This window comes from Lissotriton helveticus, chromosome 1_1 (assembly GCF_964261635.1).
Source record: "Lissotriton helveticus chromosome 1_1, aLisHel1.1, whole genome shotgun sequence".
In the NCBI taxonomy this organism is placed as follows: Eukaryota; Metazoa; Chordata; class Amphibia; order Caudata; family Salamandridae; genus Lissotriton; species Lissotriton helveticus.
In genome coordinates, this window is record NC_136057.1 from 145,213,661 (window position 1) to 145,229,848 (window position 16,188).

The 16,188-nt window shown below is 50.3% G+C and overlaps 1 long non-coding RNA gene across 1 annotated transcript in view; it reads right to left on the minus strand.

Annotated features, from left to right (window-relative positions):
- Positions 1 to 16,188, minus strand: part of LOC144774517 (uncharacterized) — a 268,418-nt gene that overhangs the window by 12,930 nt on the left and 239,300 nt on the right. The window contains exon 2 of the long non-coding RNA XR_013600367.1: positions 7,617 to 7,667. This is a non-coding gene — a long non-coding RNA (uncharacterized LOC144774517). The remainder of the gene's footprint in view (positions 1 to 7,616; positions 7,668 to 16,188) is intronic.

The following is a 16,188-nucleotide window of genomic DNA, read 5'->3' on the forward strand; positions in this document are numbered from 1 at the left end:
CAGCGCGCTGAAAAAATACAATAGGCGGGGAAGTGCAACCATTTTCAGCAGAGCCACCCTTCCCGCCACCGATAAAGGCAAGGTACGTCAAAATCCCATACTACTCTGCAGGTTCCTGATCGCTCTATTCACATTGCCCTCCAGCAAATCTAGCTGGGCATGATAAATATGTGTACCCAAGTACGGGAGACAATGGAGCGCCCACCGAAGGTTCCCCTCCATCTGGGGTGTATGTTCTCTCGGGGTTATCGGGAAGAGGCAGCTCTTCCCCCAGTTGACTGTCAATCCCGAAATACTGCCAAAATCATGGAGGAGGAGTTCAGCTTCTCGAAGCGAGTCGTTAGTATCCGCCAAAAAAATCCGCAGGTCATCTGCGTAAAGTGAAATATAATGGGTCTCGCCCCTCAACATCAGGCCCTCATACGCCCGCCCTGTTCGAGCATGAGACGCCAATGGCTCGATGGCTAATACGAACAGCAAGGGGGACAGTGAGCACCCCTGGCGCGTCCAGCAGCCGACCCGATATGCCTTCGATATTGTGGGTCCGGTTTTCACTCTGGCTGTGGCCGCATTATAGAGCAAAGCAGTCCATTTTACAAACCGGGCTCCCAAACCGAACGCCTCCAAAACGCGAAACAGGTAGGGCCACTCCACACTGTCAAAGGCCTTTTCAATGTCAATCGAGAGCACAGTGGCCTCTGGTAGCCCCCGAAATCGCCCCCCATGATCCGGAGAAGTCGGCGTACACACGTCGCGGTAGTGCTTTGGGGAATGAAGCCCGCCTGATCCGGGTGGACCAGGCCTCGCATATGACCGAGGAGTCGCGACGCGAGGATCCCGCTTAAAATCTTGTAGTCAACCGTAAGCATGGATAATGGTCGATAGGCCGAACGAGAGCCAGCATAACCCCCACGCTTTAATAAGGGTATTATAATGGCCTCCCGGGCGGTTGCAGGCAGGACACCAGTGTCCCAAGCCTCCTTATAAACAGCTTGCAATCTCGGGGCCAAGATATCGACATAGGCTGCATAGAACTCAATCGGCAAACCATCTGCGCCAGGTGTTTTACGGCGAGCCATTTGCTTAATTGCTATACGAATCTCCCTTACTGAGATCTCCCTACCCCTAGTCCTTCCACTTTGGCTGGATCAAGGCGCGGCAACTGAGCTGCACCTAGAAAATCATCAAGCCCCTCAGTCACGTCAGGCAACGCACTCTTATAAAGCCGCTCATAGTAAACAAAGAATTGATAATTAATTTCTTTCTGTGAATAGACCGATTGACCCTCCACAGTAGTCAGGGTCAGGATCGGAGTGCCCCGGGCCGCAGGATTAGCTAGCCAAGCCAGCAGGGAGCCCACCTTATCTCGCTCAGCGTGAGACCCCGAACGAGATATTCCTTATGGTCGAAGCAACGGAGCTTTTCCATCTGTGTTGCAACCTCCTCACGGGCAGCTAAAACTGCCCCGGGTGATCCGGAATCCGCATGGCTAGCCCGCTCCGCGGAACGCAATTGGTCTTCACTCTGCGCAAGATCACGGAGAAGAGTCTTGCGAGCCCCCGCTGTCGAGGAGATACAAACCCCTCTAATTACCGCCTTAAAGGCATCCCATTCAAGGGCCCTACTCGACGCCGTTCTCTCATTCTCAGCAAAGTAGCGCTCCACGCCGTCCTGCACTGCCGCCATAAAGACCGAGTCCTCCAACGCCAGGGGGTTTAAACGCCAAGTGGGAATAGCCTGTCGTTGCCGGGCCCACTGGACAACCACCAGGCAGGGATTGTGGTCCGAGATCGTCCTCGCCAAATACTCGCTATGGCAAACCAAACCCTGCACATCCGGGGAACTTAAAATACTATCCAGCCTGACATGCAGGTCATGGGGAGGGGAATAGAAGGAATAATCTTTCTCAGCAGGGTGTTGCACACGCCATGCATCAACCAAACCCCACGTATCCTGCCAATCCCCTCTCCCCTTCGCTATTCTGTGAACTGTGGACTGGGCTAGTGGTGGGTGTGATCTATCTAGTTCCACATCTACAACAGAATTAAAGTCTCCGCCAAGCAGGATCGCGCCAGCCAAATCTGTTGCTAATTTCCCAGACAATCGTGCAAAAAAGGCAGTCTGCTCTATATTCGGGGCATAAACACTACAGAGCGTCAAATCTCTCCCATCCAGCCGGCCCTGCACAGCCACAAACCTCCCATCAGGGTCTACCATTGTTGTCAAGGGCTGAAAAGGTATTCCCGCCCTCACCCAAACCAGAACGCCCCGTGCAAATGCAGAGTAGGTAGTATAGAACAGTTGGCACCGCCATCTGTGCTGCAAGGCTCGCCCCTCAGATTGGTCAATATGCGTTTCTTGGAGAAAGGCCACTTGGATCCCCCTGCGGACAAGATAGGCATGCACTTTGTGTCGTTTCAACATGGAATTCAGTCCCCGCACATTCCAGGTTAAACATTTCAATTCAAGTAGGGTCGCCATTTAAAGTTACACATGCTATTCGAAACTGCAACAAATCCCCAGGCGCACTGACATACCCCTGAAACTCCAAAACAGCCCAACCAGCCCACTCCCCACCCGCCCCCAGAACGGGTACCAAACCGCAGAAACCCATCCAAATTCAAAATTCCAATTAAAGAAAGTCTCTGGTAGCTACCAGAGTCTCACAACCTGTGTGAGTGAGAGGGGGAGCAGAACCACAACAATTCGGACTATGAATCTATTGCAAGTATGTAACCCAACCTCCCAAATAACTCTCCTGATGTCCCCCTTTCTGAACCAGTCAATGTGAATATATACTAAGCACCTCCAGCTCTTCCTAACAATTCGCCATCACCACAATATGCACGTAGCACCTCCCGCCCCACCAACGACAACATCACCCCTTAGAAGCATGGTTACCACCAACCGAGTAAGCCACCATGAGCGTAGGCTGAACATTCTACCCACCGCCCCGCACTGTGAAGCACTCATTCATTTACTATACCACTACAAGAAAGGTACAGGAGTCATTCGTCCAAAAGGCCATCTGCAGTCCCTGGAGTGACATGGGGTAGTGTCTGGTCATCGCCTCCTGAGCCCTCTGATGTCGCACCCACCGACCCTCTGTGGGAACCCGAGTCCGCTGCAGATGTAGATGTCACCGCTCTGGAGATGGTGGAGACCGCTCTGAGGGCCTCCTTGCGTTCCAATTCGGTTTGCGACACAGAAGGCACTCGACCAGCTGCCGGCTGTCTCCTGCTCCGCCTGCTCCGTCTAGGTCGCGATGCGATGTCCTGCTTCTCCACGCTCAGCAAGTGGGTGTCTGTCCCGGCCTTATAAGACTCCAACCAGTTCCATACCTCCTCAGGGGTATCATAGAAGGAGGATTTGCCATCTACCATAATCCATAGTCGGGCTGGAAACAAGAGGGAGTAGCGGATACCTTCATCTCGCAGGGCCTTCTTGACTGCTAAGTAGGAGGAGCGCTGCCGCTGGACCTCAAAGGAGTAATCGGGGTAAATGGACACTCTGGCATTATCCACTTGGTAAGGACCCATTGACCGAGCCCTCTGTAATACAATGTCCCTGTCCCTGAAGTGTAGAAGGCGCGCGACAACTGGTCGAGGGGGTCGGCCAGGTGCAGGGGGACGGCCCGGGACACGGTGAGCTCGCTCCAGTGTGTAAAATTGCGTAAGCCCTTCGGGTGCTACCACCACCCGTAGCCAGTTATCCAAGTAGCCCACCATGTCAGGCTCCTCAACTTTCCCCGGCAGACCCACCACGCGTATGTTGTTACGCCGGTTGCGTCCCTCTGCATCTTCAGCCCTCTTTTCCAGTATCTGTATACTCTTCTGTAAATCTCCCAGGGCAGCCTCCGTCGTCTTTTGGGCAGGCTCCAGCGATACCAGCCTATCTTCAGTTTGTTTGACTCGGTCCGCTAACTTCCCATGATCTGCCCGCAATAGCCCCAGGCTAGTGGACACTTGGGTGATGTCATGGTGGAGGGCGTTTCTTGTGTCAGTTATGGCCTTCAGGATGCGGTCCATCTGGCGTTGTTGAAGGCCCGCTGCGGTGTCACCGGATGATTCAAGTTCCTGGGCGCCCGGTAAATCCACTGCAGGGTCAGGAGGCGTTGGGCCCTGTTTCGGACGCTGCTTCCCCATTGCGCCAGTCGTCTCACAGTGAGCAGTCCCCGTGTGTGTGAGGAGGTCCCCAAGAAGGTTCCACCAGGAGCATCTGCCGGTGCCGGTATCTCGCGTGTCCCGCCGCAGGGGGCAGTGGTGTTACTCCCAGGGGTGGATGCCCCGCCGCCGTCCCAAGGGTCCTGCGAAGCACCTAGCAGTTCCGTCAGGGGCCGGTCAGTGCCCCCGTGCACCCCTGAATGGATGTCACCGGATGATTCCAGGTCGCTCAGCCGCCCTCAGGAGCAAAGCAAATGCAAGCCAGATGCACCAGCGGCACTGCCAGGTCTATCCACTCCGCAATGCCTTAGCTCTGATGTAGTGTTGGGCTCCGACCTACCCCTCGGGCAAGTAAGTTCGGCCACTCGTGGTCACGGAGGAACCCAGCCCCGCAAAGTCAGTGATTTCTGGATCGCCAGGCGGCAAGACCAGGTAAAGAGGGGCGTCCCACCAGCCGTCCTGAATCTGTGGCCTCCCGGCGCTCCTCGTGAGAAGATTGTCCGCTATCCCTGCTCCCTTCCCGGCGAAGCCACAGGTCGCACTGCCGGGGCAGCGGCGCAGATTGCGTGCGTCATCCAGAGAGGGTCAGCAGAAGGGGGTACGGCACATCCCTGCTACCTCTGTGCCTCCCCAGCCCACCCCGACAAGGGTCTGCTGGGGTCCCCGGGGTCACCAGGGCCCCCCCTAACTCCGGTCCCGGAGTTCCAGGGCCGCCGTCAGAGCTCTGATTCCCGCCGCCAGATGCAGCCGGTAGGCCCTCACCCTAGGTCGGTCCCCTGTTCACCCGAGTTCGGGGACGCGGAAAACGGGCGGCGCCACCTCAGGAGCCCTCGGGCGGTCTGCGATAACGCTAATGCCAGTACTCCCCTGTCGCTCGCACCCCGCAGGCGCTTCCAGTCAGCAGGCACCTCCCCGGTGCTTGGGCCCAGTCAGAGGCAGTCCAGGACTTCCGCCAGCCCGGCCAGGGACCCGATCCAGCACCTCAGCCCTCAGAAGCACGGGGCTCCGCACCACCCCGACCGCATGCATCGGTCTCCAAAGTCCTCGGTCCGCCGGGTCCCCGCGATGATGGAAGTCCGCAGGCCCCAAAGCGATCCTCCCAGTGCAGCTCCACTGCCAGGGGAGCAGCCACGCCTCCTCAGCCGCGTCCCTAGGCAGGCACCGTCCAGGCCCCCGAGTGTAAGAGGGCCCGCAACACCTCTGGTGACAACCACCCAGGTCGGCCCCTGGAGCTCCGGCCTCTGCCACACAATGGAGCCGGCAGACCCTCACTCCGGTTCGGCCACCCGTCTACTCGAGGCCTGTGATGAATCCGGCCGTGCAGGCCGCAGGAAAATGGCCGGCGCCGTGCAGGGAGCCCTCCGGCGGTCCACGACGATGTTGCTGCTGGGCTATTCTCGTCGTCCTGAGCGGACCCACAAGGTCCACGCCGAGACTGGTAAATATTTCTGACCTGCCAGGGACATCAGGGCAAGGTCAATCAGGATGATAACAGAGGTGGGCACGGAGCTCCGTGCTCACACGTCCATTCCAGTCGGTGGCCAAGCCACGCCCCCTTTGCACTCACACATCCATTCATCCATCCACTGATTCATTCTTAATTCACCCTCTGACACAACCGCAATAAAACACACACATGCAACAGCATATGCAAGATGAATGAAAAAATACAAGTAGAAAAGGAAACCATGCTGCTGTCTAACCATGGAAGGTAAATGACACTAAATATAGCAGTGGAAGGGTATAACAATGATACCACATGTACAACAGCATTCCATTATCGCCTCTTAGTTTAGAGGAGGCATCCATATGGAATACAGCGCACTGCAGATGAAATGAGCAGCAAGCAAGTGACCCCTTACCACTTCCTGGAGAGCTCTATTATCCTCTTAAGAAACATTAAAAAGAGAAGCAAAGAAATGAAAGCAGAACTATAAAAGGAGAAAATGAAAGGAGTAAATTGAAAATTAAAGGACTAGCCAAATAGCCCTGACACTGAAGTGTACTCATTTTCAGTTAGATATACATGTTGTTCAGAAAATGCCATCATTCACAGGGCAAAAGAGCCTATGACTGGTGTCGCCTCAACCATTACCCCAAGTAGTACACTCATGGATGTAAGCAGAGTGTAAATGGCATTCAGACTTTCCAATGGCAAGGCAGAGTTCAATTATTATAATATGTGTATTATTTAGTTGCACTGTGTACAGACTATTACATTTGATTATTCAGTATGTCTATTCAGAACGTTATTACCATTGTGCATTTCTTCGCTATTGCCTTTTTGCTCTGTGTGTGGAAAACATTGAGCCTTGTTTCTAAGGCTATTCGTGCACTTTACTCACCTTAGATCACTTTAAATGACGTCATAGCCAATGGACCCATCATGTGAACAAGCTCCCACGAGGAGAGACACGCGTCATGGAGGGCACTTGCCTGTGTTATTCTATGCCGAAATAAATACTCTGCACTGCTTCACCACATATTTTTGTGTGGAGGTTCTTTTATTTGCTGGAGGAGATTTTCTGAGGTCCGTGCCTGCGAGCTGTGTGCAACTGTTCCTTGACGAGGAGGGACGGGCAGGACTTGCTTGGATATATATATATGTATATATATATATATATATATATATATATATATATATACATCCCCATACACTTGTTTCTGTTGGTTCCTGGCTTCTAAAGTGCGGCGGTCCTGCGCGGGTACCGGCTACCCTTGCAAATAAATCAGCGTAACTTCTTCTTCCAGAGATAATAGCGCAGGACACCTCAAGATGCTTAATTTAGTTTATTGCAAAAGCGAAAGCTTCCTACCGACGCGTTTCGCCAGTTACGGCTTGGTCACGGTGAAGCAAGAATCGTCCAGCTTCCTTTTACATAGGTATGTATATGTATATAGGTATATGAAAAGAGGACCAAGCTCATGTTCGCAACAAGATTCATGGATGACATTTTGTAATGGTGTTTACATTTTACAAATGTAACCAACATTAAACATTCCATTTAAGTAACATTAATGCTGTATCTAAACAAAATACTTCTGATACAATCATTATTTGATTTGCGGGTGCATGTTCCCTCATTAATACCACCTCATGGATATAAATAAAGTCCTTCACAATTACATATTTGTAAAATCTTTGATAAAAGGACCAATCAATTGCAAGTACATAATAAATATACAGAAATACGATTCACTCTCACAGTTTATGTGCCCATTGTATTAAATGATATCCAAAATAATTGAAACAATAGAGCCCCTCAGCAACTCTTGCTCGTATCTCTGTTCTAATGAATTGGGAACCTAATTGCATGGGTAATAGACAACACCCTTGTTTCATTACAAAACTTGCTTAAATTGCAGTCCTGCCCCAGTGGGCACAGCAACATATACCATATAGGAGTACAGGGAATTTAGTGTCAGCAAAAAAATAAGAAATCTAATTTACACCTTGTATCTGATTCTTCTCTTGTTACGATTATTCCTCACGCAATCTTGGTCCTATTTACAAATAAAGAAAAATAAAAAAACATATAAATTATAATGTTGAAAGAAATATCAAAAAAATACCTTATCTTAAAAAACAATTTACAATTTGTTTCATATGTACAATTTAAACCCTAAAAATTCTCCTACTTCATAACACAAAAAAAATCATAGATCTCCTATTCTCACAGTTACAGCTCTTAGGATTCAATACTCCATTGGATCAACCCAAGCGTACAACTAACTCTTCACTTGAGTTCAAACCCACAGGATGTAAGGTTTCAAAGTCTATGATATATTTAGACTCCAAAATTCTCAGTTGATGCTGTCTGTCACCTCCTCCAACCTGTGGTGTTACCGCATCCAAAACGACATGTGCCAAACGTTTGTCATTTTGGCCATGGAAAGATTTAAAATGACGAGCAACTGGATATTGTTCATTATTGTTACGAATTGCTCTTTTGTGCTCCAACACTCATTTCTTTGCTCTGTGTATTGTACTGCCTATATAGTACTTTTGACAAGGACATATTAGGCAGTACACACAATATTCAGTGTTGCAGTCAAAGGTTCCTTTGATTGCAAACAATCTCTTACTGTTTGGTACTTTAATGTTTACACAATTCTTACTCCCTGTGCAAGCTTTACATCTCATACAGCATTCAAATCCCACAGGATTTTTCTTTACATTTTGGGATACTGTGGATGTTTTATATATATATATATATATATATATATATATATATATATATATATGTTTTATTTAATGATTTTTTTATTGCAAGATTCTGACAGGCGGCAAAGAATAGGTTGTAGCAAGAATTATTACAGTGCAAATCTCCCCTCAGTATGTCGAGCCTAATGCAGTTAACATTACTTCTCATGATAAACAGATCAGACCTGCGGCATCTGAAATATTCTTACCTGATGTACCAATCAGGCCTGTAGCTGTTGTCAGTGGCTTGCTACAGTAACCAACTGAGGCCTCTTGTACAGAGCTTAAGCTTTCCCACAAAGGGCGTATCAAGCAGGCAGTCATAGATCACATCATATACAAAACTACAGACGGCAAAGCAAAATGCAATCACTAGAAGGATAACAAAGATTATGACAGTGAAAATCCTATATTCCCACAGTTTGTCTGAGGGGGTAACCAGCACCAAAACTCTGCTTGCTATGGCAATCTGTGAGATGCCATGTAAGACAATACCTATCAGTACACTTTAAGAGTGATAACAATCTACCCTTAAATAGCTATTGACTTTAACATATGCTTTTCACAATCAAAAGGCCAGGCCTACGGCCTTTATCATGTTTTAAATTACTAACCTTGCCTGTAGGCTTTATCATTAGCTTGTTATGGTGACAAGCCAATGATAATGGCTATGGGCCTAGTGCACTGAGTGTAAATTTTTCACACAGCGACCGTTAGGCACACAGCCATAAAAGTACAAATGTATACACATTTACAGATGCCAAAGGAAAGTACCATCTCTCCTAAGGGAGCGTAATAATGATTATTGTTGTGTATATGTTCTGTCCGCACGGTTTGTTCGGGTGGTTCAGCAGCTCCAAAACCCTTGTCTACCATGGTGATCGTGAAATTGCAGGTAACAAAATACTAGCCAGGTTTAGCACAGTGTAATAACAATCCATCCTTAAAAGCCTATTGTCATTAACATATGCATTTCACAATAGGTAGGTCAGGCCTACTGACTTTGTCATAAATGTAAGCAATACGATGCATTTCTGTCCTTTGCCCCCCGCCCTGGTGCAAGGGTGCCTCTGTTGCAGTCAGGTTCAGGGGCACCTTCCTGCACAGAAACAATCCTAAGAGTGGTTTTCCTCTTTCTAAGTGTGCTGCAGAATGCAGCACACATGGAAAGAGGAAAAATCGTATTTCTCCTCATTACGCCTCACCTCGGGCGGCGTATGGATTTGACGCTTCCCCAGGTTTACATCACTTTTTGAATCTGGGGCAGCATCAAATTCCATAAGTGTTGCGAGGGAAAACCCACCAGAACGCCCATGGAACGCCTCCGTGACGCAGAGTGAGGTGACGCAGCAATGTGTGCTGCCTCCCCTTACTCATGATCTATGCGGGCCCTCAAGCCACGCACTGTGACTCTGCGTGGCTTCATAAATCTGTAGGAGAGCCCTGCGCCACTCAGGTACTACTTTACGCATACCTGCCAACTTGAACAAAAATCTCACTGAGCGAGGAAGGAATGAAGTCTAATGCCGAGAAGTACCCAAGAGGCACTTTAACCCCCAAGCCTCCTTCACCAAAAACAGAAACAAAAAAGTTTGCTAAGGCCAGCGCCGATGTCCTGGGGTGTTTTCCACCCTTAATTCCCATCGGCAGTTCAAAGCCTCGGAAAAGCTGGAAGTCCACTATTCACAGTGGGCCCGATTCACAGAATAAACTTAGGACTCAATCCTAAACTTACTAGGGCCTCGTGCGTGAGTTTTGCGCTTCCTATGCGTCACTTTTTGTGACGCATCGGCGGCGTAAAACATGCCTCCTGATGCGCACTATTTACAAAGTGACGCATCTAAGCAGATGCGTCACTTTGTAAACCCCTGCGCTACATTATACCTGCGTCAGGTATAATGTATGCAGAGGGGGCGTTCACCCGCAAAAAGCCTCGCAATAGTGATGCAGTGAAATCTATGAGATTTCACTGCGTCACTTTTAGGATGCTGTTGCGTCAAAATCTTGCGCCTGCCTCACAGCAGGCGTAAGACTGACGCAAGCCCTTTCACATGGGGCTTTCCCCATGTGAAAGGAAGCATTGCTGGAGTTGCGTCACTTTTGTGACACACTCCAGCAATGCGTCACTTTTGCGCCTACAGATACGTCAGAAATACTGACGTATCTGCAACTCCTTGCGACATGATGCGTCATATTATAAATATGACGCATCAATCATGTCGCAGGGAGAGCGCAGTGAAAAGTGACGCATCGCTGTTTTCACGCAGCGATGCGTCACTTTTCATAAATGAGGCCCCTAGTATTTTGGTATTCACAGAATGCACTTACTACTTATGGTATTCACAGAAGTTAGGATTTTGTCTTAAGTTTGTCTTAAGTCAGACTTAAGACAAAATCCTAACTTAAGTCTTAGTATTCACAGAAGGCATTTAGGAGTCCTAAAGTTAGGACTCCTAATTTCTGTGAATACCGAAATGAGTAAGTGCCTTCTGTGAATACCAAAATGAGTAAGTGCCTTCTGTGAATACCAAGATGGTAGTAAGTTTAGGATTTTGTCTTAAGTTAGTTCTGTGAATCGGGCCCAGTGGTTTTCAGCTCATTTTCCTTGCCACAGTGTCACATCGGCTCCTCACCGTGTGACCGTGTGATGGGAGTTGATAGCGTGAGTCACACGGTGGTACCGGCGTGTGAGTTGGCAAGTCTGTCTAAGTGGTGCTAAAGTGAAGCATGAATGAGCCCCTGGCTTCAGGAGCTCGTGTGGCCTGTGGTGGGCCTCGCCAGGTGTTTGTGAACCCGGCCGCCCTGTCCGAGGGGCTTTAATTCCACCTCCGATCCCCGCTGGGGCTGGAAGGCTGCTGATCTCCGGGTGGGGGCCAGAGGGGCTGTGGAGGAGCGGTGCCTGGAAACACGCAAAGCTGGAACCCGTAAAACCCGGCCTGCGGCGTTCCGGTGACTCCTGCCCTGGCGTCAACAGATTCCAGGAATTCCCTTTGATGCAGCGAGTGTTACTTCATCTCCTTCGCTCGCATACACTATTGCATTACCTTTTTATTATTTTAATATACAGCGTGCACTTTTCACTCTGTAAAAAGTCAAATAAACAAACAGGGTGGCGTGTTATTGGTGCTCCTTGGTAATAAAACAATTTGGTTTTAATGTGGATGCGTGCGGCCACGCCCTCTGCTCACATCTTATTCTTCAGAGCAAGAAGTGCTCAGTTTACAGAGCGGGCATCAGGTGACAGCTGATGATGTGTATGGACTGATCGTGGGGTATTGTGTTTTACGACCAAGCAACGTGAATGTGCGTTCACACGCGCACTGTCTGCTGGTGGGAGGCAGGCCGCCCTCGCTGGTTCACGCGGGTTCACCCTGGTTAAAGGCATGCCATCTCTCGCTGGTTAAAGTCATGCAACCTCAGACTGGTTCAATGCATGCCATCCCACACTGGTTAAATGCATGCCATCTCTCGCTAGATAAATGCGTTAAAGTCATGCCATCTCACGCTGCTTAAAGTCATGCAACCTCACGCTAGTTAAATGCATGTCATTTCACACTGGTTAAATGTGTTAAATGCATGTCACATGACGCTGGTAAAATGCATGCCTTCACACACTGGTTAAAGTCATGCCACCTCACGCTGTTTAAATGCTTGTCACCTCACGCTGGTTAAATGCATGCCACCTCACGCTGGTTAAATGCATGCCACCTAACACTGGTTACATGCATGTCACCTTACGCTGGTTAAATGCATGCCACCTAACAATGGTTAAATGCACGTCACCTCACGCTGGTTAAATGCATGCCACCTCACGCTGGTTAAATGCATGTCACCTAACACTGGTTAAATGCATGTCACCTCACGCTGGTTAAATGCATGCCACCTAACGCTGGTTAAATGCATGTCACCTCACGCTGGTTAAATGCATGCCACCTCACTCTGGTTAAATGCATGCCATCCCACACTGGTTAAATGCATGCCATCTCTCGCTGGTTAAAGTCATGCAACCTCAGACTGGTTCAATGCATGCCACCTCACGCTGGTTAAATGCATGCCACCTAACACTGGTTAAATGAATGTCACCTCACGCTGTTTAAATGCATGCCACCTCAAGCTGGTTAAATGCATGCCACCTCACACTGGTTAAATGCATATCACTCACACTGGTTAAATGCATGTCACCTCACGCTGGTTAAATGCATGCCACCTCATGCTGGTTAAATGCATGCCACCTAACACTGGTTAAATGCATGTCACCTCACGCTGGTTAAATGCATGCCACCTCACGCTGGTTAAATGCATGCCACCTCACACTGGTTGTTGGACTTGGCCCTTTTCCCCCAAAATGTTTCGCTTTTTGCCCCCCTAATTTGAGATGTCTCCCCCATGGTAAAGGTGACTGAATAGGCCATGTGTGGTGTGAGACGCCATGTTAATGTTAAATGTCATGCAATAATGTGTGCACTGATTTAACCCCATTGTAAACATGTACCCTGGTGAAATGCTGCATTTGTGTTTTGCATTTAAAATGGCTGCCATGGCTGTACGTTGTGCCACCTGACTGCAGGAGGTTAGCAGTCTAGTTGTTAGGTACCCAGCCACCCCTAGCTTTTGGAGGGAAGCCTGGCACCCAGGGTGCTCTACTCCTCCCCCTGAGCCAGTTTAGACCAGTTTGCCACAGAATTCTACGAGGCTCCGGCACTGTCTGGGAGGAGGGTATAAGTAAGGGGGATCTGCCACCATGTGCGGAGAGACAGAGCTGGGACAGGAATGCGAGGGGACCTGCTGCAAGGGGATACCGCCACTTGTGTCTGTGTGCTAGGCCCTGCACCCATCTAGGACCCCCCTACTGTTCCCAAGGCGTGTGAAGCCCCACTTCAGGAGTTCAGGCTGCTGTGTAAGAGGTGGGCCACGCTGCAGTGGGGATGGTGAAAGCCTACCACCCTGTTTTCATGATGCCCCCACCACCTGCTGACCTGGCCCAGTAGTGCCTACTGCTCTGTCCCCAGGGCCCCTGAAGCAGGAGGGCCCCCCTAGGTCCCTGAAGCTGTTGGGACCTTGCACCACGCAAGCGCTGCTCGAAGAAGCGCCCAAAAAGGGAAGGAGTGAAGTGGACTGGAACCCCCCCAGGAGGTGAGAAGAGTTACCCTGGGCCTGCTGCTGGAGCTGTCCGCCCCCCTTGCGATGTGTGCCTGCCAAGCGGTGTACCTGTTAAGCGCTATCCTCGTGAAGCTGTGGCCCTTTGGAAGCGCTGTGCTGTGAGGAGCTGCCTGTTAAGCGCTATAACTTTGAAGCGCTGGGGAAGTGCTATATTCCTGCCCCCCAAAGCGCCTTTGTGCACCCTAAGCGCTATTATTTCCCAGAGCACCGTGTTGGGAGGATTGTGTGACCCCAAAAGGAACTGTGGACATGAATAGCGCCGTGGGTGCCTACCCCGCATTTTGGCGTGCTTTTGAGCCTTATGAAAAGGGAGCCTACCCCTTATCGCTGCCAATCTCACCGCTGTAGCCCGGGGAGTGTTGGCGCTGCCTCGCACCGGTTGTAAGCTGCTGTAATCACCCCCGTGGCCCGGCGCTACATTGGGGAGGCCTCCGCTGCTGTGTGTGTCGTCGCGGCGGCCCCCAGGTACCAGGAGAGGGCCACCGGAGTGAGGAGAGAGCCGCGCTAGACCCTGAAGCCGGAGAGGCCAGCATCACGTGGCTGGGGCGCCGGTGACGTCACCAGCCGCGCCACCAGCACGGATTGGCCAGAGCGGCCGCACCCATTAAGGGCCGCGCAGTGACTGGCTGCGGGCCGGGCAGCCAGAAGAGGTTGCCGGGAGCTAGAGGAAGCCTGAGGGAGGTGTTGCGGGGGCTCCCGTGACCAAGAGGGAGCCCCGTGTTAACCAAAGCGACCGGAGCCGCAGCCCACCCCGCCGGTCTGAGCCCCCACCTGCCGCGGAAGACAGAAGACCCGGGTGAAGCTGCTGGGAAGAGCCTGCAGGGCCCACCGGGAGGAGGGGAGAGCGGTCGTACCAGCGGTCGTCCGGTAGGGACCTGATCAGCCGGAACATCACCAAGGGGAGCTGCGAAAGAGTGATGGCCCCCTCGGCCTGCCCCAGACCACAAGGAGGAGCCGGTGAGTGGGGCGTGCGCTGGAGTTGGGGGGGGTGTCGGGGCACAGGGTTGGTGCCCGCCCCCAGGGACAGTGTTGCCTTCCAGGTGCCCGGTCTGGCAGTGGCCACCTGCAACGAAGGGCCAGACGATACAGGAGGAGACTGCTCTAGTTACCCCTGTGTGAGACCCTAGAGTACCCTGTGACAGAGGGGCCACCGTGGGAAGGGGACATTGAATCTAGAGACCCCCCTCCCTTTGGGACTTTGCCCATTACCACTGTTTAGATCCCTGAGGTAGCCTGTAGCCCATGTGTTGCCCATAAAGAATGTGGCCCTAGATAATGGTGACACCTACATACTAATGTGCCTAAGCCCAGGTGCTCCGGTTGATGCCCCATATAAATGCCAAAGTTAGGCTTCTGTGTTCTTACTATGAGATGGAGCCGATGTTAAGTATAGGCCTGATGTTAAGGTTTTGCGCCTAGTGTTGATTTGATGGTGTACTTACTTGCCCCAGGATGCTCCAAAGAGTTATTGGTGCCCATGGTAAATGTGAATATGCCTTTCTCGGCCTGATGTAATGTTGTATGCTCAATGTTCCTTTTGTTGCAGTGGATGCAGATGCCATGCAGGAGATGCCTTCATACCTAATGTGTATTTTATGTCCAATGCTTTAGTTTACGCCTACAGCTTACTTCTAGGTGAGGCCAAAGATGAAGGTCTGAGGTTGCCCTGCAATACTGATCCTATGTTTTATGCATTTCCTGACATTCTTTTTATTTCAGCTGGACACTAATGGACTACTTACCTTTTCTGACTTTCCCCATTTTTCCTTGTACATAATCCCCCTGATATACTTTGCTCTGGCGCCAGTTGGCGCCCCGGTGTGATTACTGCTGTTATTGTGTTTTACCTTCGCAGGTTGGAGATAATACAGACCTTATTCTTTTTCCAACCAGAAGCGGTGTTGTGTCTCTTTTGTTGTGTGCCTGGTGCTTCGTATGTGGGTACTGCGTGAATGCTTCACACATGTACTCTGAAGTTTGGTCTGCCCGCTCTGCTCCATGCTACCCCCTGTATAATTGGTAACCCCGTCATTTCTAACATTGTTGGCGAGCAGTGGGATAGGACTTGTGTTTGCGCAGTACCACAGCGGCCACAGGTTACATTGCAAATAGAGATTGGAGCGTAATCACAGTTTTTGGGTGTCATGTATTCCTATAGGTCCTGAATCGATCCCCCTATTCCTGACCCTATTCTAGTTAAACAAACCAACAAGTTAACTAGCAGTCAGCCCATGAGGCAGAAAACCCCCATGATGCAGATACCGTTATCTGACGCAGTCACACTACGGCACAGGAACGTGTTATCTGATTAGGTCATAACGCTTGCGATCTAATTAGACAAGCGATATTCCTCCAGCCCCTGATAAGGCATACGGAGTTCTCATAACAAATCAAACCTATGACAACCTGGGCAAAACCCTGCGGCCATTGTTTTGATTTCACCGAGAACTTTAGTAAAAGAATGTGCTAACGAGCAAGTCGTATGACATCTTTATTGACGTATCTATGTCCATCCTTACGTCAATCTCGGCACCTTAAAGGTATAAATATTACCGATCTTGCCATATGCAAACACACGCGTGGTGACGAGACGGAGCAGCCATACTTGCCGAAGCGAAGAGCAGAGCAGACCCCGCTGGCAGCAGCCCCGCCTTTCTGACG